Source organism: Chiloscyllium punctatum, chromosome 27 (genome assembly GCF_047496795.1).
Source record: "Chiloscyllium punctatum isolate Juve2018m chromosome 27, sChiPun1.3, whole genome shotgun sequence".
Classification (NCBI taxonomy): Eukaryota; Metazoa; Chordata; class Chondrichthyes; order Orectolobiformes; family Hemiscylliidae; genus Chiloscyllium; species Chiloscyllium punctatum.
Window position 1 is genome coordinate 74,361,099 of NC_092765.1, and position 23,079 is coordinate 74,384,177.

Genomic DNA, 23,079 nt, shown 5'->3' on the forward strand with positions numbered 1-23,079 from the left:
TCTTCAGTCAATCTTCCTCTCTTGTGCTCACAATTTCATTACCTGATGTCAGAACTTACGGATTAGTTGCCGGATCCATTTCTGTAAATTGGTTCTGCATTCTTTCAAATTCCGATTTTATTTTTATGAATGTAGCTACTGTTTATGGACTTAGCATCAATATTTCTAATACCATATTTCGATGAATATTAAAACACAACAGCATATCTACTTTGGCATCAGATGATGAGCAATTGAGTCAAAATCGATCGGACGCAGTGAGACAATGATCCTCGTTCGTGTAGTGTACATCCGTGACTCTATAATTCGACGAAGAATTATTCCCGCAACTTCAGCTCTGTCAGGATCTAGTTTGAGTTGAAAGCCTGTCAATCTGCTAAGGTAACGTTCGTCTGGGTCTCTGCAAAGGATTTGGCGAAATATTTGGGTCTTGATAATTTGTTATTCAAACAAATTACGTATTTCATGAATTCAGTTCTTTTACTATGGAAATTGACAATGTGCGTGTAGCTGTGATGGCCGAGAGGTTAAGGTGTTGGATTTGAAATCCAATGGGGTCTCCCTGCGCAGGTTCGAATCCTGCTCACAGCGTTGACTCTTTTAAAAGTCATTAATTCATTTGCAGAATTTGGATTTCATGGAGCTTGAGCTTTGCATTCAATCGAAAGTAAATTTTCATCTGTGAAGAATCCGAAGTAATTTCAAGACGTCTAAGTGAATAAACTATATGTCGAGACACAAAAAGCCACCAACTTCCAACACGAATCAGTTTCCAAACATTTATCGAACTATCGTGAAATTTGGATGTTCGGGAGTGACGGATTGGGGGGGTGGTGTGTGTGGTGGAATTAAGCAAAACCAGAAGCAATGCAATACATTTACCTGCAGGTGATGAATTTGTTTTTAGGATCAGTTGAAAGTCAAGCTGAGAAAGTTCAACCTAATTTACAGCTGACTCTCAAGGCCAATAATCTATTATATCAGCAGTCAATGAATTAGAAAAAGCAACTCCATGTGTGGAAAGGAACTCGACTGGTCCAGGTTCCTGGCTTGAGGTGTGATAAGGCAAGGCGATATCAGTGGAGTAGAATTTTCTGGAAATATTAGAAATGGAATGTTAACGGTCTTCTGCTATCCACATTCGTAAGAAACTGTGCATTAAGAACCGAAATTGAAAATTAACGATGAAAATCAGACTGAGCCCTCTGCTTGTGGGGTAGCATTGTTCAGAACAATAGGTTGTTGCTGAGACTAAAATTGACCAAAATAATCGATGGGGATCTTATCCACGACCTCCGTTGGAGCAGGTGGTGTGGAGAGCTCAGCTTGAAGAGCCAAGTGCCAATTATTCATCTTGACTGTCTGAATTGCTTCGTTACACAAACTCCCAGTTTAATGAAAAAAACCTTTGCTATCAGAGCTAGATGTTTTCATGCCAGCATGTTCCGATATGAGAAGACACTCCATGGAGTAGATGTGACTTAAATTTTGACTCGAACGTCAGAGATGTTGACACATTGCTGCACCAAAGCAGCACTACCATTGGTATCAAATCAAACTGAACAAAGGTCTAGTTCACTTAGACATTTCCTTTCTGCAGACTCTGCCAATGGACGTTCAGGCCCGATGTAGGAATAGGGCGTGGTGACATGGGTTCCCAAGTGGATCACTTCGTTCTTGCTCACGATCCATTAACCGTAATTCATTTTGAACTTCTTAGCCATCAGCATGATAAATGTTACATAATGCATAGGTTTGCTTCTCGAAAGAAAGAACGAAATCTTATTCAATGCAGATGCAAATTCAAGTTGTCCCTGGTCGACCAGAAGACAGATATCGCAAAACAAAGTGAATACAGAAAACAATCAATGTTTTCTGGGAGTCAAAAAGATGTATTGGAAGAACGGAAACATATATTTGGAACAAAAGTCACATACCACTTCCAGACTAAATGTTCTTGAACCATTATCTTAATTTGACCTTCATGTCCACCGTTGCTGCAAAAAAATATCTTAACAACTCAGAACTTTGTGTTCTTTGATATTGTCTCCTTCACGTTTCTCTTGATTTTGAAACTAAAACCGAGCAATAGCAATGCTCCCTATTTCACTTGCAAAGATCAGAAGAAGATCAATTTATAAGAGAACAGAAATAAAGCTACGTCTGTCTTCCGAGAGAAAACACAGTTACCATTTCGACTCCAAAAAGTCTTCTTCAGAAGTCTGCGCAATGAACTCGAAATAGTAGACCGAAAACGAAAAGAAAAGCCATAATGCCGCGAATACACTACCCGCAAGCGCATCAAGTCCTACTCGAATATGCCATATTACTACTCTCAACATCAGTGGAGAACGGAACAAAGCTCATTCTGCAGTTGTCAACCTGTGATGACGTAGTTTGTAAAGTGAGAAATATGATTAGGTAACAAGCGGGATGCAAGCGGAATGATCAGAAATCTGAAAAAAGCAAGTACGTGCTTTGCTTTGAAGAAGATTGGCAGTGATGAAAATGGAAATTAACTACAGTGAGGGGGACTTAATACTCAGAATCGTTGCAACACACAGGGACGCAATTCTTTTTGCTGAGTTTCTGTTCTGCCATTTTATAATCATGACTGCTGTCGGGTTTGGTTTCCATTCCAGGCTTAGGTGACTGCCTGATGGAAGTTTGCACATTCGCCCAATTTCTGTGTGGGAGCTCTGGTTTGCTGCCACATTCTAAACATTTGCAGGTTATTTGGATTCGCCATTGAACGCACACGGTTACAGGGACAATGATGTGGAGAGTGTCTGGATAGGACGTAATTCAGAGGATTTTTGTGAACTTAAATAGGCAGAATGGGGTTAGTCTGCTGTTTTCTGGGTAAGCTACATGGACAGAGAGGGGTCAGGGTATTCTTCCCTGCGGGAGATACATTCACAGATTTGGATTAGTTGCTCTTACCTGTGTCAGTCACGCAGATACAGTAGGGTCAGTCTGCCCTTCGCTGGGCGAATTTCTTTCACAGAATGGTGACAGTCTGCTCTTCCCTGCCTGAGTGAAACAGAAAGAGCGGGGTCAGTATTCTCTTCCCTCGATAATTTATGTTGACAGTCTGGCTTCCGTCTGCTCTTCTCTGGCGAGTTACATTGGTAGAGTGGGGTTAGTGTTCATTCATTGGGTGAGTGCCATAGACAGAATGGGATCACTCTGCTCTTCCCTGAGTGAATTACATTTATTGAGTGGGGTCAGACTAAACTTCACTGAATGACTTATATTCACTGTATGGGATGAGTCTGCTGAGTTACACTGAGAGTGTGGGGTCAGTCTGCCCTTCCCTCGGTGAGTAACACTGACTGAGTGGCGTCAGTTTGCTCAACCTTCAGTCAGTTACATTGACAGAGTGGCATCAGTTTACTCTTTCCTGTGCGAGTTACATTGAAAGAGTGGCGTCAGTCTGCTTTTCACTGAGTGAGTTATTTGGACAGTGTGGGATCAGTCTGCTCTTCCCTGGGTGAGTTGCATTAAAAGAGTGGCGTCAGTCTGCTCTTTCTTGGGTGAGTTGCATTGACAGAATGGGGTCAGTCTGCAATTTCCTAATTGTGTTAAAATGATTGCATGAGGTCAGAGTGCTCTTCCCTGATTGAGTCTCATTGACAGATTGGGCTTCATCTGCTCTTCCCTGGGAGAGTCATATTAACAGAATGGGGTCAGTCTGCGCCATGCTGAGTGAGTAATATCACAGAGTGCACTCAGTCTCTTCTTCCCTGGGTGAGCTACATTCAGAGAGTGGTGTCAGTCTGCTCCTCCACGGGCGTGTTACTTTCTCAGAGTCGTGACAGTCTGCTCTTCTCTGTCTGAGTTTAACAGCAAGTATGGTTTCATTACTGTCTTCACTGGATGATTCACATAGACAGAATGGAATAAGTCTTCTCTTCTCTGAGTGAGTTATTTGACAGAGTGGGGTCAGGCTCGTCTCCCTGCTTGTGTTTCGTTGACAGAATCAGATCATCCGGCTCTTTCCTGGATGAGTGACAGAGACAGAATGGGTACAGCCTGCTCTTCTCTGAGTGAGTTACGTTGACAGAGTGGCATCAGTCTGCTCTTTCTTGGGTAAATTTTTCTGACTGAGTGGTATCAGTCTGCCATTTGCTGGGTGAGTTACATATAAAGTGTTGGGTCTGTCTGCTCTTCCCTGGATGACTAACATTGACAGAGTGGCGTCAGTCTACTCTTCCCTGGGTGAGTTACATTAACAGAGTGCGGTCAGGCCATAATTTCCTCGTTGAGTTACATTGATCGTGTGATGTCAGACTTCTGTCCCCTGATTGAGTTACATTGACAGAGTGCGGTCCATCTGCTCTTCCCTGGCTGAGTTACGTTAGCAGTTTGGGGTCTGTCTGCTATCCGCAATCCAGGAACTCCATCTCTAGCGGTTTCTTGTCAGTACTTCCATACTAAGGATTTGAGGAGTTAACAAAAGAAACTCGTCCCCTACATCTTTGGGATAATTAGGGATGGGCAGTGAATCTTATCTCATTGAAAGACAACTGTGTCCCAGAAATGCATTTCTAATAATTGCATGTTCTAATTCGACACTGCAAGCGGTCGGGAATAACTTGAGGAGAGGTGCAGGGTAGAATAATTAAGCTAAAATGCACTGATGCCTAGGAGACATAACACAAGATGTGAGTGTGGAGCTGATGGTGCAAGGCTCAGTGTCAGTGCTATTGGTTCAGCATTTATTGCTCACTGTTCGCAATGACTCACAAACCACTGCTGTCAATTCACAACAATGAGCCTGTTCATCTTGTTTTGAAAATTCCTGCGTGTGTATTAACGTGGTTAATGGGACGTGAGAGGAGATGAGCACATCCTCTTTAGTCTGTCAGTTTAAACAGACGAAAATATCTGTTGGATGCCAAAGCAAGAGGATACTGTCTTTTTCTGTGCCTTTTTAGTGGGGCATGCTCAGCATTGAAACGTCTGTTTTTGCACAAGCAGAGTTTGATTACCATTCATACTGAGCAACATTAATACAGAAAATGCGTTTTCGAATTCCTGTGATCAAGTGGTTCAGGCATTGAACATATGGACGAGAAATCTGACTTTTCACGTGACGCCATGGCTTAGCTGGTGAAAGCAGCTCCCATAACACTGGTGCCTGCTCATTGTATTGAAAGATCGTTATTTATCTCAAGTTTCCTGTTTGAATTGCTGTACATTCTGATTTCGCATTCTGGCTTCATTTTCCTGGTTTAAATCCAGTAGTGTAGGTTGCTCTTTTCAACTACTATTTTAACCTGGAGATTCTTCCCGCAATTCCCCAAGCACTTCTGCTTCTCATCCTCTTATTCTCATTCCTTCATTCCTAGTTTTGTGGTAATTAAGTGGTGAGGCAGGAGACACTGCAGCATTCCCGGGAAATGTTGTGGTAATGGCACTGACACCACGACAAGATCACCCTCATTCTCTGCTGGCACCATTCATTCGTTGTACACCAACAGTATATGCATCGTTATTCTTCTTCAGCTATCATGTAATTACTTTCTTTTTCTGTTGGATAAGGAAATCAACTTTAACTTCCAAAGGGTCTTTAGATTTTGAGGAAGAAATGTCTCCTTGCCTCAGATCGAAGTGACAGACACATTATACAGAGAATGTGAGACTACTTCGACCGACTCCAGCTCGGCGTCAGAAAGCCTCTCAGCAGTTCGAATCTCAAACTGCCTCTGAATGTCAGGCTTTTTCAAGAGCAGAAATGGGAATTGAGGGATATGGACAGCCAGAGAGTCGGAGAATGTGAAAAAGGCCCAGGAGGATACAGAGACAAATATAGAAAAAACAAAGACACATATTGAGGCAGACACTGAAAGAAACAATTCTCCATCTGGCGTGACTGCTAAATAACGGGAACTAAAAGGAAATGTAGCCATTAAAACATAGCCTTCCACCAGCTCAGGAGAATGAAAGTCGCATGATAGCTGATTAAGTCCTTTTAAGATTGTAAATTCGATGTTTGAGAGCTCAAGACTGATTTTGATAAATATCCTGATTCGACAGGTAAGATTATAATTTTCCCAACAGTATAACCTAGAAATCTATAACTAACCTGTTTCCTGTCCATCTTAAGAAAAAAAAACCTGTTTCTCTCCACAGAAGTTGCCAGTTGTAGTGGGTTTCTCTATCAATTCTCGGTTTTAGTTCATATTTCCAAAACCTGTATCTTTTTGAAATTTGATAACCTGCATACCAGGTTCGGACCAGTGGTAAGAAATACTGGTACCACGATATATTTGTACAATAAAACATGCATTCCCTGTCCGAGTATAAAACCAACACGATTGCGGTTAGAGTTCCAAATCCTAACTACGAGATTACACGGAATGAAGACAGACGCTCTTGCACTTATTCTCAATGAAATGGATTTTCAATTTCATTTCTGATCAGTTTCACTGCAGATTGGTTTCTACTCGTCTTCAAGATTTGCAGAATGGAAAATCCCATTTGGCCCATGGTGCAGTCTGGTTTAAAGACATTCATCTATTCTATTCCCAGTTTCCAGCTTTGGTCCATAACCTTATGTGTTCTGATGTTTCCAGTGCAAATGGCAGTGAGGTTCTCGCTTTGATCTTAGATGACACAACAATGGGATTGAAGTTTGACATAGTCACACTGTGTTATTACCCACGTCGTGTCTCCCACAGAAAGAGACACACAGACGCATTCCTCAAGAGTGGCAGAGTTCTCAGGATTTGACCAGCTCCTTGAGCTTCACTTCAGATGTCCGCTCCAACCTGCAAGTTCAACCTCCAAAAAGCAGCTTTTGTTTAAACCAAAGCCAGTTCTATAGACAATGAGAGACGTTGATCTGAGCTAGAATTTGAATTGGACGAAAGAAACTGTAAATTCGAAAACCCAAACCCTTCCATTCCTGACAGACAACAGGAATGGACTCGCACGCTGCCTCCTCGTGATTTTAAGTGCGAACCGACAATCCCCTAATTCGACGTCAGGCGTGTTACCAATTCCGTCACTGACCCAAAGACCAGGTCTGGCTGTGACAGTTTGTATATAGGTAATGTAAACGTCCACATCAGGGAAACAGCATTCACAAGGTGAAAAATCAGCAAACATAATCACCACCACTGTTTCACTTGGAATTCCCCACTCTGTGAAACATTTCCTTTCACTGTGCTTTCATACTTGAAGTTTTTTACATTCCAGAGCCTGAACTAATTCAGCGAGAAACCACTGGTCATTTCGAGCCCGTCATCCGGAATGAGGCGAGTTGAACGGTGCCTTTCTTGCTGCCAACACATCAGCGCAGCTCAAAACGAGCTCGTGTTAGCACCAGTCTTTGCTTAACTTGCTGCAGTATATCTGCTGAACAACAGCAGATTATCACAGCATTGCCTTCTTCACATTGAAACCAAGGGTGATAATATGAACCGACTTGGAACCTTGGAGAGAGAAACACTGCTGACGAAGACGATTATCCAGGACGTGAAGAGCAGGCACTAGAGTTTTTACAGGTCCCAAAGGCTACTGCAGTATCAATGGACATTCCTGCAAACGAGTCTGAGTTTGCATTGCCCAGAACAGGCTTTCATTCCCAGTCAGGAAATGAAGTTTTAATTCGCTTCTTGTGAATTATCCGAATGAAAACTAAATCCTGGTTGCACGCAGAAAACACACACGGATCCTGCCAGAACAATTCACTGATCGATCAGCATCTGTCTGGAAGCACAATGGCAGCAAATACAAGTGAAAGCTATCACCGCAATTACCCCTCAAAGGTTCTCGCGTTTCCCAGTTGAAAATATGTCGTTGTTTCTTCAATGTCACTACGTCTAAATCCTTGCCTCATGCCATCATGCCTGTCCCCCGCTCCTGAGGACATCCAGGGTTCTGCGGAGTAACTCAAAATCTCAATCTCTCGAGTAATTAGGGATTGATGGTGCATCCCATCACATTGAGCAATGACTTTGTCCCAGTAATACGTTTCCAAAAGCTGCAGTTTCTAAGGGAACACTTGCAAGCTGAGGGGAATAAGTTGTGATTCGGAGATGCTGGTGTTGGACTGGGGTGTACAAGTCAAAAATCACACAACACCAGGTTATAGTCCAACAGGTTTAATTGCAAGCACACTAGCTTTCGGAGCGATGATCCTTCATCAGGTGGACGGCTCGATCGTAACACAGAATTTATAGCAATAATTTGCAGTGTGATGTAACTGAAATTATACATTGAAGAATTGATTGTCTGTTAAGCCATTCATCTGTCGAAAGAAGTGAAAATATCACTGTATTCTATGTGTAAATCACAAAACCGTTTTTTTAAAGTTGCATTCTCGGGTTAGCTGTTAACAATGGTAATAGCTAGACAATATGTTGAAGGTGTTAGCCCCCTGTGTTCTCTCTCTATGACCTGATGTTTAGATTGATTCCAATCCAAAAAGTGAGATAACAGAGTTTTGCATGATTTCATGCAGTTTTTGAGCTCAGAGTTCTACATGAATGTATGTGGTTTCTGAGCAAAGTGCAATGTAACTCTGAAAGTACCAAAAAAAGTCACCACACAAAACAAATGTGTGCATGTGTGTCTTTGTCTGTGTGTGTGTCTCCAGCGAAACCAAAAACTGACAACTCATGAACAGAAGCAGAACTGACAAAGAGAACATATTTTCAGACGCACGGACTCATGAATGCTGTCTGTGAGGCAGAGCGAGTCGTCTGGGTCATGAGCTGCTCACACAAATTGCAGTGACGCAATTCCAAATGGTGCTTACCACGTACTGGCGCCTTAGAGCACCAATACTTCCAGGAAAGTGCTCAAGTAACATGAATCAGAACTGACTAACAATGAACCATGAAAAGTGAAGATTACCAATTACAGTCTCGATTAAATGAGGTGAACAATTGGGCTGATGCCTCCACCAGATCGAGAGGACCAATCACCAGCCTCTCTCATCAGGACAGAAATTAAGGAAATTAAGGGAAAAGTAACCAAGTTTCATATCGCAATTTCCCTCCTTTTCGCAACCACAACAGAAAACTGCGAGCAGATTTAATGTAGAACCTAATTTCACATCAACAGGGAAAGATATATCTCCATTCACTTTCAGAGGAACGGTGAAAAATGCAAATTGTCTGGAATATGAAAGATTCGCGCAGCCTGTTTTTGAGTCGCATATTATGATGGTGGCCTTTCACCTGGAGGGGAACGTGACAACTGCAGCAGAAGGGGAAACCAGCGTGGGCACTGACATGTTGGTTGTTTTCTGCTGTGCCACATCACAGCCGGGTTCGAAGAAATGACTGTTTTTGTTTTTCTGTTCAACTTTAACAAAGCTCATCCCTGCAAAACGTTGCCAGCTTAGTCCATTAGCACACGTGGCCGCGCAGGTATACAAACACAAGCCTTGTTAAGAAGTGGAATCTGAAATCAGAGTCTCAGCTTGCTCAGCCACGCGAGCACACAGGCCAAAACCGGAAACCCAAGAGCATGTACCTGATGATAACCTGCAGCGTACTTACAGCAACTGCACCTGTTCTGCAGAATAAGCAGTGGGAAGGAATTGCTCTATCTGAGCGGTCGTGCTTGTTGTTCTCATCAGCAAATATGGCTTTGAATTTGCTAGCCCATATCTGCTGCCATGCTGAAACGGAATGCAATTCCGATTAGTCGCTGTGTGAAACTTTGCTCATTCTCTCTCCTCAGATAAAGTGATCACTGGAGATGATGAATTCTGCTCCTGCCAGAAACGCCGACTCTCCTGCTGCTCAGATGAACTGAAAAACTGGTTTAGCATTGGAATCCGAGAATGGCAGAACAAGTAGCAAGAGTATTCGAAACCCAGAGCCAATAAGAGTTCCAACTTTCATTTTATTTCTCCATAATAGTGCATTATCCAGCAGAGCCAAGAGCAACTGCCACCTGGTTGCAAGCTGAGTTGGAAACATATGTGGGAATCAAGGACATGTGACTCACTTATTGTCGGTAAATAAAACAGTTCTCACTTTGAGGTGTGCAAAAATTAGTTCCTATACATATTCAGGGAAGGTCAAAGGCGATCTGAGATGTCAACGAGGTGGTCACTGTTCGTGATTGCTCTTTGTTCGATTGTGAAAAGGTTTCCCGCTTTAGTCACATTCACGTTTCTTGTTGATGACTGAATCAGACAGAAGGTGTTTCACCAGAGCTGCACGTGACTTGCAGTCCTCTCCCTAGCTGTCATACTTTCCTGGAACTCTGCGAGAACAAGAAAACAAAATACATACTGTCATTCGGCAGCCTGTCTGTGATTTCCTCATTTTCAGTTACAACATGGCTTAGACTTCAGGCCACACGGTAATATTAGTAACAGCAAGAGAACAGGAGTCGATAGTTCATCTGTGCCTGTAAATCTTTTCATTGTGAATGAACTGTATCCGTGTCTGCTGCTTCCAAACTCGAATATGTGAACTGCTCCAAACTATGATTGAGGATTTCTGGTTTTGGTTGACACACGTTGAGAAACGCCAGACAGAATTCAAATGAAGCTTTCAGAGCATATTTTCGGATGCATTTGACAGAGACTAACATCATGAATCCAGTGTTCCCTGTGATAGAAGGAAATGAATGCTCTCCTTGTTACTGATCCGGGACACCTTCCCATGTAAAGCAAATGCGGTACTGTTGTTACAGAAAAGATCATTGCCCGGTAACTGTGTCCTTAAAGTGGACATGAATGAAAAAATAAAGAATACCATGTTGAAATATCCAGGAAATATTGGCTGAAAAGGCACAGTCAATTTTCCCTGCAGCGCCAAGACAGAGGAACATATGTAACTGCACTCTTAAACAGGATGGCCAGCAGTGATTTAAACATCGCCACAAACGAAGGACCACTGCAAATAGAAATTTGAAAATGAAATTCACGCAGCAGGTATTCGGAATTATATTCTTTCCACCGCTACAGTAGTATTGGGCGAGTAAATTCAAAACAAGGCTTGCTGATGAGTATGCAATAAAGCCCCGTCAATCATGATATGAAAGACTGTCGTCCGTAAAGAGGGAACGACAATGTTTCTTCTAAGCTTGGTACTGGGCCACTTTCGCACAAACTGATACTGCTACTCTCCAGAAAATATCAGGGCTCGCGGCATGCACTCTTAGAAATGGTGTCCATCAGTGCTGGAAACATCCCTGCATATTTAGAGCAAGGAAGAATATATATCGAATAAAAGCGTAGATGGCAATTAATTGGACTTATATTCCCTTTCGCCAGCTTGAATATGCGGGAATATACAGAGTAAGGTTTACTGACCACGTCAGAAAGCAATTACCTCCACATATCTTGACACACAAGCCTATCTTTCTTTCTGTCCGTTTTTTTTTGAAGCGCCGATCATTTCTGTAGGAGATGAAGATGATGACTGCTCCCCCACAGAATCACAGTGGGGCCAGAGACCCGATCGAGCTGCTCAGAACAGTTCGTGTTTGCCGAGAATCACCGAAACTGAGATTGATGACACGTAGACACAGTGTAACAGCTGCCAACACATGTCGAGGGTTTTGGGACGGAATAGGACCCACTCTAGGAAAAAGAATGGATCCTAAAACTGGGGAGTAAGTGTTCAGGGAGAGGAGTGGAGAATGGGGTTAAGAACGATATTAGCCAAGATCGAATGGCGGAGCAGACTGGATATTCTGAAAGCTCTAACCGTCCTCCTATGTCTTCCAATATCTGGCCACCTGGATTCTAAGGAAATAGAAACAGAGTTATTTGTTCAGTTGGAAGTCCTGGGCAAAGTGAGAGATAGAACAAGCATGATACAATTTTTGAGACTGGGAAAATGTTTGGAGAGCAAGCAATAAAGGTGAAGCTGAATATAAAGTTTGAAGTCAGGACAAATTCATTAAAAAGGAAGTTTGTAGAATGGCAGAGGGTCATGGAGATGGGAAAAGAAGTTTATCCGTCCCGAAATCTCATTCGGTTTTCATTTTCAAGATTCGACCGGATCTGCTGAGAGGTTCCAGCAATTTCATTTGTTGATTCTGAAACGAAGATGGGAGTGATCCTGGACCAATCAGCTCTCCCATGTTCTAGGAATATTTGAATTACCCGTTCAATCAGATCACGTTTGTCCCACACTGAAACCTCAGAATCCTTCCCCACCCCCTCCCTCGTTACTGGCAATAAACTGTTCATACATAAACTTACATGAGCACACAACAAGAACAATTGCAAAACGTTCAGGGAGAGCTCCGTTCCGTTCCATCAGCACATTCTGAATCAGTTAATTGTTGTTCAGGACCCATGAGACATTAAGCCGTCTCTGTCAGACCACGAACAAATGGCCATTCGCTTTCTGTGTCTTTGAACACTTTGGTTGGTGCACGGATGTAGTGGAATCTCACGTTTTGAAATGGACATCATTCATAGTATTTTCAGCTGCACTGATAAAGTTGTCTCTGGCGGTTCCAGTAAAGTGCAGACAGTTTTCACTCAGAAACCGACATGTGATCAAAGCAGTAGGACATATGTGTCAACGAAAGCAACAAGAATGCTCCACCAGCGTTGGTTTGCAATTCTGCATGTGGAACGAAGAGCTGGAACTCTAATAAACAGTGAAAACGACTATTATGGGGCTTGGACGCACGACTCTCTGATTAAACACCTCATATTTCATCGAACTGAGATTTCAGGCTTGGCACACGACGAATTAGTTGGCTATTTCATTCTGAGCATAATTTACCTGGCACAGCAATTTGCAAAGATCCAGCTCATTCCTCCCAATCACAAAGAACATAATTCACATCTTTCACTTTTGTTATTTCTTCAAAACATTACAATCTATTTAACACTTGTCCCAGCATTTAAGATTCACCCCGAATACTTTCATACGAAGTGATTTCCAGTCAATCTGGCAGACAGCAAATCAGTCGGAAAATTACCTTAGGAAACCAAATCATTTCCGTTTACAGTGTTGGGAATTTCCAATCTGCTGACGAGACAGAGTCCTCACAATCCAAATTTTCTTCGTTCTTCCTGCCTAAAACGTTTACCACTTCTTATTTTCAAGACAGGAGTTTTGTTTATAACACGTTCCAAGAACAGGAACAACCTTCCAATCTCCTGAAGCCGTTTCCAATTTAAAATGGAAGTTTTGTTCCTTTCCCACTGGAAGAGCATTTAATGAGAAAGGAGTTTCCACGAGCTGAGTCCCAGGGTTTGGCAGGAAGCCCTTATTGAAGCTGCAGTGGCCGCTTTCAGTTGGCATCGGCGGAATTGGAGAACATGGTGTCGTATTCTGCTGCGTGTAACCGTCTTGCTCCCTGTGGACTCGGGGTAAATCATGGATGAGTTTTCGGAACAACACTGCCTTCCAGTCTGTGGCCATCTGCTATGTAAGAAATTGAAACAGAGTTATTTGTTCAGTTCGAAGTCCTGGGCAATGTGAAAGATGGAACATTTCTGATACAAAATTGGAGACTGAGAAAATGGTTGGAGAGGAAGTAATAAGAGAGAAGCTGAATATAAAGTTGGAAGTCAGGAGACATTCAATAAAAATGAAGAGTGTGCAAAAGCAGGTGGAGATGGACATGGAAAAGAAATGCCACTAGTCCTGAAGTCTTAAATCTATTTATATTTCCAAGATGCTACCAGACCTGTTGAGAGTTTCCAGTAATTTCATTTGTTGGTTTAGAAACAGAAGATGGCAGTGATCCTGGAACAAATAGCTCTCTCGTGCTCTGGGGTTATTTGACTTACTGTGTCGATGTCCCACACTGAAACCTCACGATCCTGCCGCACCTCCACTCTCGTTACTGACAATATACTACTCATTACGTTAAACACAAGAAGAACAATTGCAAAACGTTGAGGGAGAGTACCCTTCGGATTCCATCAGAACAATCTGAATCAATGAAAATTGGTTCAGGGCCCATGTGACATTGATCCGTCTCTGTCAGACCACTCGCAAGTGGCCATTCGCTTTCCGTCCATTTGAACACTTTGGGTGGTGCACGGTTGGTTTGGAACCTCACGTTTTCAAACGGACATCATTCATTGTATTTTCGGCTGCACTGATAAAGTTGTCTCTGGCGCCACCAGTAAAATGGAAACAGTGTTCACTCAGAAACCGATGTGTGATCAAAAGCAGGCGGACAGATGTGTCAATGAAAGCAGCAAGAACATTCCCCTGCGAAAGGGTTGCAATACTGCACGTGGAACGAAGAGCCGGAATTGTATTAAGCAGTGAAAGCGCCCATTGTGAGGCTTGCACCCACCAGCCTCAGATTAAGCATCTCACACTGCACCGACTGAGCTAACCAAGCACGGTGCGCTGTGGATTAGTTTGCTGTTACATTGCGAGCATAATTCATCAGCAATTTGTTAGGATCCAGTTAATTCTTCCTCATCACAAAAATATCATTCACACCTTTCACTTCAGTTATTCCTTCAAAGCATTACAATCTATTCCACACTTGTCCAGGGATTTAAGGTTCAACCTTAATATCTTCATATTTTTACCCTCACCTTTATGTCGCAGATGTGATTTCCAATCTCTCTGGCAGACAGTAAATCAGTCGGGAAATTACCGAAGGAAACCCAATCATTTCCGTTTACAGTTTTGGGCATTTCCCATTTGCTGACGAGACAGAGTCGTCTCCATCAACACTTTCTTTGTTCTTTCTACCTAACACCTTTACCACTTCTTATTTTCAAGTCAGAAGTTTAATTTATAACACGTTCCAAGTTCCAGAAGTTTTATTTATATCACTGGAGCAACATTCCAATGTCGTGAAGCCCTTTCCAATTTCAAGTGAAAGTTTAGCTCATTCCAGCTGTTACGAAGGAAGGAGTTTCCACGAGTTGTTTCCCATGGCTTGGCAGAAAGTCGCTGATTGAAGCTGCAATGGCCGCTTTCTGTTGACATCGGGAGCTTGGAGAAAGTGATGTCGTATTCTGTTGCGTGAAAACGTCTCACTCCCTGCGGACCTGGGGTGAATAATGGATGAGTTTTCCCGGTTCCAATGTCAATACATGGTCGGGGTAAATGCTTGTGCTGAAATATTTGAGGCTTATTCCCTGGGTGGGCTCGAACCACCAACATTTCAGCCAACTGCGCTGACCATTTGAGATACAGAAACTGGCAACGCAGATATCCAAAAGCAAAGTTATCGACGGGATATGAGGATCTGTCGGACAGCAGGAACTTGCGTTGTTTTCAGAGACAGTCGCTGATTTTATCACCGAGAGGGTAAGCACACTGAGGAGGTGCAACACTCAAATTAAAAGGCATCCACACACGCGCAGTTCTCTCACATACATCTCCACAAAGTTGCTCACTGACAATGCTGGTATTCGAAGCCACGATTCGATAGAAATTGAAGCTTAAAGAAAACCAGCACCTTAGACCGCTCGACCATGCTACCGCACAAAAACCGGCACTCAGATTTGTTATGACCAGTGTTTCAGCATGGATTCACTTTCTGAACTTCGACCTCGCAAATCTTGTAATGCAATGGGCGTAATTTAAGAAGAAAGACTTTTAAAAATGTACAGACAAGGAACAGGCCCTTCATCCATTCAAGCCTGAGCCGATCCAAATCTACTGTTTAAACCTGTCACCCAATTCCTAAGCATCTGTATCCCTCTGCTCCCCACCTGCTCATGCATCTGTCCAGACGCCTCTTAAATGTATTTACCGTGATTACCTCTCCCGTCTCTGCTAGGAACGCTTTCCAGACACCCACCACCCGCTGTGTCAAGTAGTTGCTGCGTGTATCCCTCTTAAACCTTTTACCTCTCACCGTGAAAGCGTGAGCTCTCGGTATTTAATACTTCAACCTGGGAAATAAAACTTTTCTCGATCCACCCTGTCTGTACCCTTCATGAGTTTGTAAACCTCAAAAAGGTCTCCCTCAAACTTTCCTTTTTTCTAATGAAAACAAACCTAACCTACTCAACCTCTCTTCCTCGATTGCACCATCCATATGAGGCAACATCCGCTTAAACCTTTTACACGCCCTCTCCAAAGCGTCCACATCCTTTTGGTAATGTGGCGACCAGAAATTTACACAGTAAATGTGGCCAGACCAATGTGTTGTTCAATTTTAACATGACTTACCAGCCATTTTATTCAATACCCCGTCCAATGAAGCGAAGCATATTCTATGCCTGCTTGACCACTCTATCCACCTGAGCAGCAACCTTCAGTGTATATTGGACCTGCACTCACAGATCTCTCTATCCATCAACTTTTTTTCCCCCAAAGCTCTTCTGTTCATTGTATAACCCCATCTAGAATTAGACTGACCAAAATGCGTCACCTCACATTTGTCTGTTTTGAACTCCAGCTGCCACCTTTCCGCCAATTTTTCAGTATATCTATATCCTCCTGTATTCTTTAATAGTCACTTATAATTTCTGCTAGTCCAGAAATCTTCGTGTCATCTGCAAACTTTCTGATCATTGCAACAGTGCTCTTTTCCAGATCACTTAAGTATATCACAAACAACGGTGACCGCAACACTGACCCCTGTGGAGCACTACTGGTCATCTTACTCCATTTCCAGAAACTCCATTCAACTGCCACTCTGTCTCCTATTGCTCAACTAATTCTTTATCCACCTGTCTAGAACACCCTGCACACCATGTCACTTTACGTTCTGTATTTGGTTACCATGGGGAACCTTATCTAACTCCTTACTGTAGTGCATGTATATGACATCAACAGCCTTTCCTTCATCTATCAACTTGGGCACTTCCCCGAAAAACTCTATGCCTCTCACTGATATGCACATTATTTTCTAAATATGAATAGATCCTATCCCTCAGTACCTTCTCCAGAAACTTTCCCAACACTGACGTTAGGCCCATTGCTCTGTAGTTTTCTGGAATATCCCTACTATCCTTATTTTACAGGGGACAATATGAGCAACGTTCCAGTCGGCCAGAACCACACCTGTGCTGAAGGATGCCACGAAGATATCTGTCAGGGCCCCAGCTATTTCCTCTCTCACATCACTGAGGAACCAGGAATAGATCCCATCCGTTCCTGGGGATTTGTCCATATTAATTACTCCTAGCCTGCCCTACACAGCTTCCCTAGTTATGTCAACATGATCCAGATTAATCACATGTCTTCCTGTAGCCTTAACATTCATCATGTTCCTCTCCTCAATGAACACTGATGCAAAATAATCATTCAGAATGATACCCACTCTCTCAGATTTGACATGCAGCCTTCTTTAATTTTCCTTTAGTGGACCAATCCTTTCTCTGGTTACCCGCTTGCTTCTTATATATGAATAATAGGCTTTAGGATTCTCCTTAATTGTGCTAGCGTGAAGTTGTTTCATGACCCCTTTTAACGCCCTTGATTCCTCGTTTAAGACTCGTCCTACTCTTCTCATGTTCCTCCAGGGACCATTATGTTGTTAGCTGCCGAGACGTTATGTATGCTTCCCTTTTCCTCTTGGCGAGTCGTACACTGTCCTGTCATCAACAGTTCACGAATATTGAATCTCAAATCCTTTGCCTTCAACGGGACATGCCTATCCTGCACTATATTTAACCTATGTTTGAAAGCCTGACACATATGTACTGTGGACTTTCCTACAAATAGCTGTGTCCAATCCAAATTTCCGACCTCCTGCATAATATTGATATAATTGGCTTTGGCCCAGTTTCATACTCTTTCCTCAGGACCACTCTCATCTTTGTCAATGAGTATTCTAAAACTTACAGAATATTGGACACTTCCCAAAGAAATCACCCACGGCAACTGCTATCACCAGCCCTGGCTTATTCCCCAATCAGTTCCAATCTGGCCTATTCCCTCGTCGGACTATAGATATGCCGCTCCAGAAAACTCACCTGGAGGCTTCTTATAAATGGTATTCCATCCAGACCTCTGACGCTAAGAGTATCCCGGTCAATGTTGGGAAAACGGAAATCTCCAATCAACAATAAATTATTGCCTCTCCGTCTTTCCATGATCTGTTTAACTATTTTTCTTACACCTCACGCTCTCTGTAATACAGCCCCAAAAATCTAACCTCACCCTTCTTATTTCACTTATCCATCCATAGTGTCTCACTCCCCAAGCCCTACATGGTGTCCTCCTTTCGCACAGCCATGATATCATCCCTGACCAGGAATGCAAATCCTTCCCCTTTTATTTCCCTCCCTGTCCCGTCTGAAGCATCTATAGTCTAGAACATTTGGTTGCCAACCATGCCCTTCCTTCAACTAAATCTCTGTGATCGCAATAATGTCATATTCCAGGCACCAACCTAAGCCCTAAATTCATCTGTCTATATTCCATGCATTAAAGTAGATGCATTTCAGGCCACCAGTTCTTTGGCATTCATATGCTCTCTGCCTACTCTTCCCATTATTAATGCTATCTTCCAGATTCTTAGCGTTTCCAGTTTCCACCTCACTGCCGACTTGTTTACTCTTGTGGTTCCCAGCCCCCTGTCACATTAGTATAAAACCTCCCCAACAGCAGTAGCAAAAACTCCCGAAAGGACATACGTTCCCGCCTGGTTCAGATGTCGATCGTCAATTTTCTTATAGTTCCACATTCCCCAGAACTGGTCACAGAATCCAACAAAACTGAAACCCGCCCTGCAGCACCATTCCTCAACTCACGTGTTCACCGTGCCGTTTTTGTATTCATTTCTACGCTGATAGTCACATGGCACCGGCAGTAATTCCGAGATTACTACTTTTGAGGTCCTCCTCTTTAATTTCTCTCCTAGCTCCTTGAATTCTCCCTGCAGGTCCTCATCTCGTTTTTTTTTCGTTGGTGCCTGTATGCACCAAGACAACTGGCTGTTCATGATCCCCTTTTCGAATGCTCTTCAGCCGATGGGCGACATCCCTGGCCTGAACACCTGGGAGGTAACATAACTCTTCAGAATTGCTGACGCTCCACAGTGAGTCCACCCGCAGCTCCAGAGTGGCCACGCGGTCAAACAAGTGCGGCAGCTGGACACACTTCTTGCAAGTGTAAGTTTAGAAAACCTTTACAAGGATTTGCAAGGTTTGCACTGCTTGGACATGAGAACGAAACTGAACAGGCTTCGTCAGATTCCCAGGAGCTTCAGGGCTTAGATATGGCCTCAAAGAAGCTTATAAAATAATGAGGAAGACAGACAGAGTAAATAGTCAGGGAGCAAATCTTCACAAGACACGCGAGTTCAAATCTACATAGCAAACGTTTAATGTGAGAGAGGAAAAATTTAAAAGGGATGTGAGGGACACATGTTTTTTACACAGAACTTTTGTGTGTGTGGAATGAATTGCCACCTTTAGTGGCAGAGTCTGGTGCACTCACAGCATTTCAAAGGCATCTGAATGGGTGTAGAGACAGGAAGACCTCGGAGAGATAAGGCACAAATATTGGCAGAAATGTATGGTTAATTTCGGTTATCTATTCAGCAAGGGCAAGTTGGATTGCGGGATTTGTTTCCATGCTCGACAAGTCTGAGATGCTCCAGCCACCGGCAACGGTTTGAATACACCATTTGCAAAAACAAAAACGCATGTTGATTGTTACTCAGCCAGCGAGTTTGGCTCTTTTGTTTGGAGGGTGGATGAGCCCAACCGATCCAGAGATGAAGGTTTTCCGGATATTTGCTGCCAATGACCACTCTTTTTGACATTTTCCCAAGTTCGCCATCAAAGATTTTGGCTGAAGAAAAATACCTCACATATCGCATTACCCACTTTGCTCTCCAGCGAATCCAAAAACTGAAAGCTCTTAACGTGGAACAGAATCAAAACTGAAAAGGCAGTACCATGATCAGACACACCGAAGCTTAAGTGCTCTCTGTGAGGCACTGTGAGTCGTCTCTGACATGAACTGCTCGCACAAATAACAGCGAGGCAATTCCAAACCAACTGGAGATTAGGTGTATTGCCAAGTCCCAGAAAGTGCTCAAGTATCATAAAACAAAACACAACAACAAACTATTAAAAGTGAACATTTCCAAGTATATCCGTGATTAAATTAGGCCATCAATGCGCCGGTGCCCCCATCTGATCGAGAGAGCCAATCACCTTTCTCCCTCACCAGGACAGTAATGAAGGAAATGAAAGTATAGAAACGTTTCACATCGCGATTGGCCACCTTTTCGCCACAACATCAAAACAACGGCGAACAGATTCAATGCAGGATCTTCTTTCGAAATAACAGTGAAATAACTATGTCTATTCACTTTCAGAGTAAACGGGGAACAACGCAAGTTGTCTGGAATTAGAATAACCCACATAGACTACTTTGCTCCCAGATTCTACTGATGCACAGACTTTCATATGAAAAGGTACCTTGGGTGATTGCCTTACACCCATAAATCTTCTGGCTGCCTTCTGTTTGTCCTGTCAGATTAAGCTTGTGCTGCTCTAATCGAACTTGTAGTTCTTACCATTTGTCCGTATTGCTACGAGGGATAGCTGGTCGTGGCAACTCGTGACTGCCACACAAATTCTTTGCCAAAATTGGATAGTCCCGCAACGTGATTCGCAGTGCACGAACTTTGCAACGAGTATATGCCACGCAGCAAGTTAAAAAGCACGCTTCCGTTTATTAAAGTAAGTTTCTGGGAACTGACAGCCAGATTCCTCCTTACACTCGGAATTATGACAACACATAAACCAACAGCCTCTCTCAGAGACAAGTGACCAATGCCCATCTTATGCCGGACGAAAATAGTTGACAAGATTGCACGCAGGGACTGCACAGAAAACTATAGAGGAGAAGCAGACAGACGACCATCGAGCTGCATTCATGCAGTTCAGTTACCCTGTAAACCCCATGCACAGCTGTTCCTTGTAGGTACACACAGGGCACTGAGTGTCTCTGACTCCGAGACTTGGAACTCAGATTATATGAACGTCAGCAGCACTGGTTACTTCCTTGTGTGAGGTAACTCCCGATGGAACATATGTAAAACACGATAGCTCATTGAGAAATACGTCCAAAATAGTACCCAAGAGACGTATTTCTGTTGTGTTTCTTGTCCTGTTCCTGACATGATATCCAGCATTGTACTTATTGTGTGCTTCCTGACGGTTCGGTGCATGCTTCCGTAATTGCATTGTGTGCAGTAATCTGCGTTTTAGCTGCAATTACGTGTGTTTGAAACCCAGGACCACCGGCCTCTATTTTGTTTTCCTCTTCTCGTGCGCAACTGCAACACAGTAAACCATCAATTAATATTGGGAAATGACATACACAGGCGTGTGAAAATCCCAGTTTCCGTGGCAATTATGCAATGGTTAGAGATTACTTTGATTCAGGAGATAAGGATGGAAAGTGTGTTTGGTTAGAGATGAGGAACATTGAGGAAAGAGGAAACCAGCCGGTGTGGCTTACAAGAACACTAACAGCAACCACAGTGTAAAAAAAGACGTACAGGAATAAATACCGCCTGTGAATGATAAAAGAAGGCAAGAATTATGGGAGACATTCATTTCCCTTCTTCCTCTCCCGTTTGAATTGTAAAGAAACTTTGTAGAAAAACAATCAAAAAGTCATATATGCCCCATCGAACAACGTGCGCCGTACCTTGGTCATTGATTACTGTAGATTAGAATACTTACAATGTGCAAACAGGCCCTTCGGCCCAGCAAATCCACACTGACCCGCCCGAGTCCAAATGCATTCCTCTCCTTTGACCCAGTCAATTTAGCACGGCCATTTCAACAAACCGGTACATTTTTGGACTGTGGGAGAAAAGCAGAGCAAGCGCATGCAGCCACGGGGAGAACGTGCAAATTCCACACATTCAGTTGCTTGAGGCGGGAATTGACCCTGACTCTGTGGTATTGTAAAACAGCAGCCCTCACGATGGTGTCAGCGTGAGATGGGACTTATTTGCTGTCTTTAATTGGGAAAAATCTCTGTCATTGTGAGCATCTAGAAAGACCAGCTCCTTCGCCAGAAAAAGAAATGAATATGTCATTAACCTTTGTTTGTTTCATGTCCAAGAATACTCAGATAAATAGCTCCCTTGATTACCTCTGCTGGTCATGTTCGCAAAGAGATCTAGCAAATTGCCCAAGTGTGATTTTCCTTTCAATAATTAATTTTGACTCAATTTGGCTGCAAATATCTTTTCCTAACTTTGTGTTTTTCTTCTTTTACATTGGTGTCTCGCACCTTACAAATGACAACAAAGGTATGAAAGGAGATGGAAGCATTTAACTCATCAAGACAGCGGCAGCTTTCAATGAGATCACGGCTGATTTGGTCAATGCTCAACAAAGTAGCATTGTCTGTAGTCATGGCCGAGTGGTTAAGGCGATGGATTCGAAATCCATTGGGGTTTCCCCACGTAGGTTCGAATCCTTCTAACTACGTTATAAATCCTCTCTTGCTGGAGCAGTTCAAACTACAGAAAGCCTGTTTTGCAAACCAGGCCTGTAATCTGATTAGACTTGGGAAACTGGAGTTCTTCATCAGAAATGTTCCATATTTAAAACATTATCTCTGTTTCTCTTTCCAGATACACTGCCCGACACTTCGGGATTCGGCAGTTGTTATTGAACGTCCTGAGCAGAAGTGCTGCTTTTCATTCGATTCCTTTAATCCCTTGTCCTCTGTTCTCTGACTCTGGTCACTAGCAACGCTTCCTCCTGCTCGTCAGAGTCCTCATTCCCCACCGCTCCCTCTCCCATCATTACAAACAACCAGAGGAAATTGCCACTGAACCATCTTTGTTCCAAAGTGAAACTCACCAGCCGAGGAAATCTCTCCACCAAACGGGACTTCTCATCCCTGGACATGGTGCAAGCCAGAGGATTGTGAAGAGATACTGTGAAAATATTTTCAGTTGCAGTTGGAAAAATGTTTAGGAAGCAAACCATATAATTTTGGCTCCAACTTTGGAAATCTTGAGAAACTGTTTGGGAAACGGAATCAGAGGAGAATGAACGAGTGTGAACTGTCCGTCCGAGTAGAGGAAGGGACATTAACTCTGATGTTCTCGGCACAGGAACTGATCTGAGGCATTGAAAAAATTCTCGCTCCCGTACGTGAGGAATACAAACTTCATCTGGACTCTGGGATAATGAAAAACTCTGGAACACTCAAA

General features: G+C 43.1%; 2 non-coding genes across 2 annotated transcripts; both read left to right on the plus strand.

Moving 5' to 3' along the window:
* Positions 1-509: 509 nt before the first annotated feature.
* On the plus strand, positions 510-591 carry trnas-uga (transfer RNA serine (anticodon UGA)). Its single transcript has one exon. It is a non-coding gene; the product is annotated as a tRNA-Ser (tRNA).
* A 21,672-nt stretch (positions 592-22,263) lies between these two features.
* Positions 22,264-22,345, plus strand: trnas-cga (transfer RNA serine (anticodon CGA)). The gene has a single exon. It is a non-coding gene; the product is annotated as a tRNA-Ser (tRNA).
* The last annotated feature ends 734 nt before the right edge of the window (positions 22,346-23,079 follow it).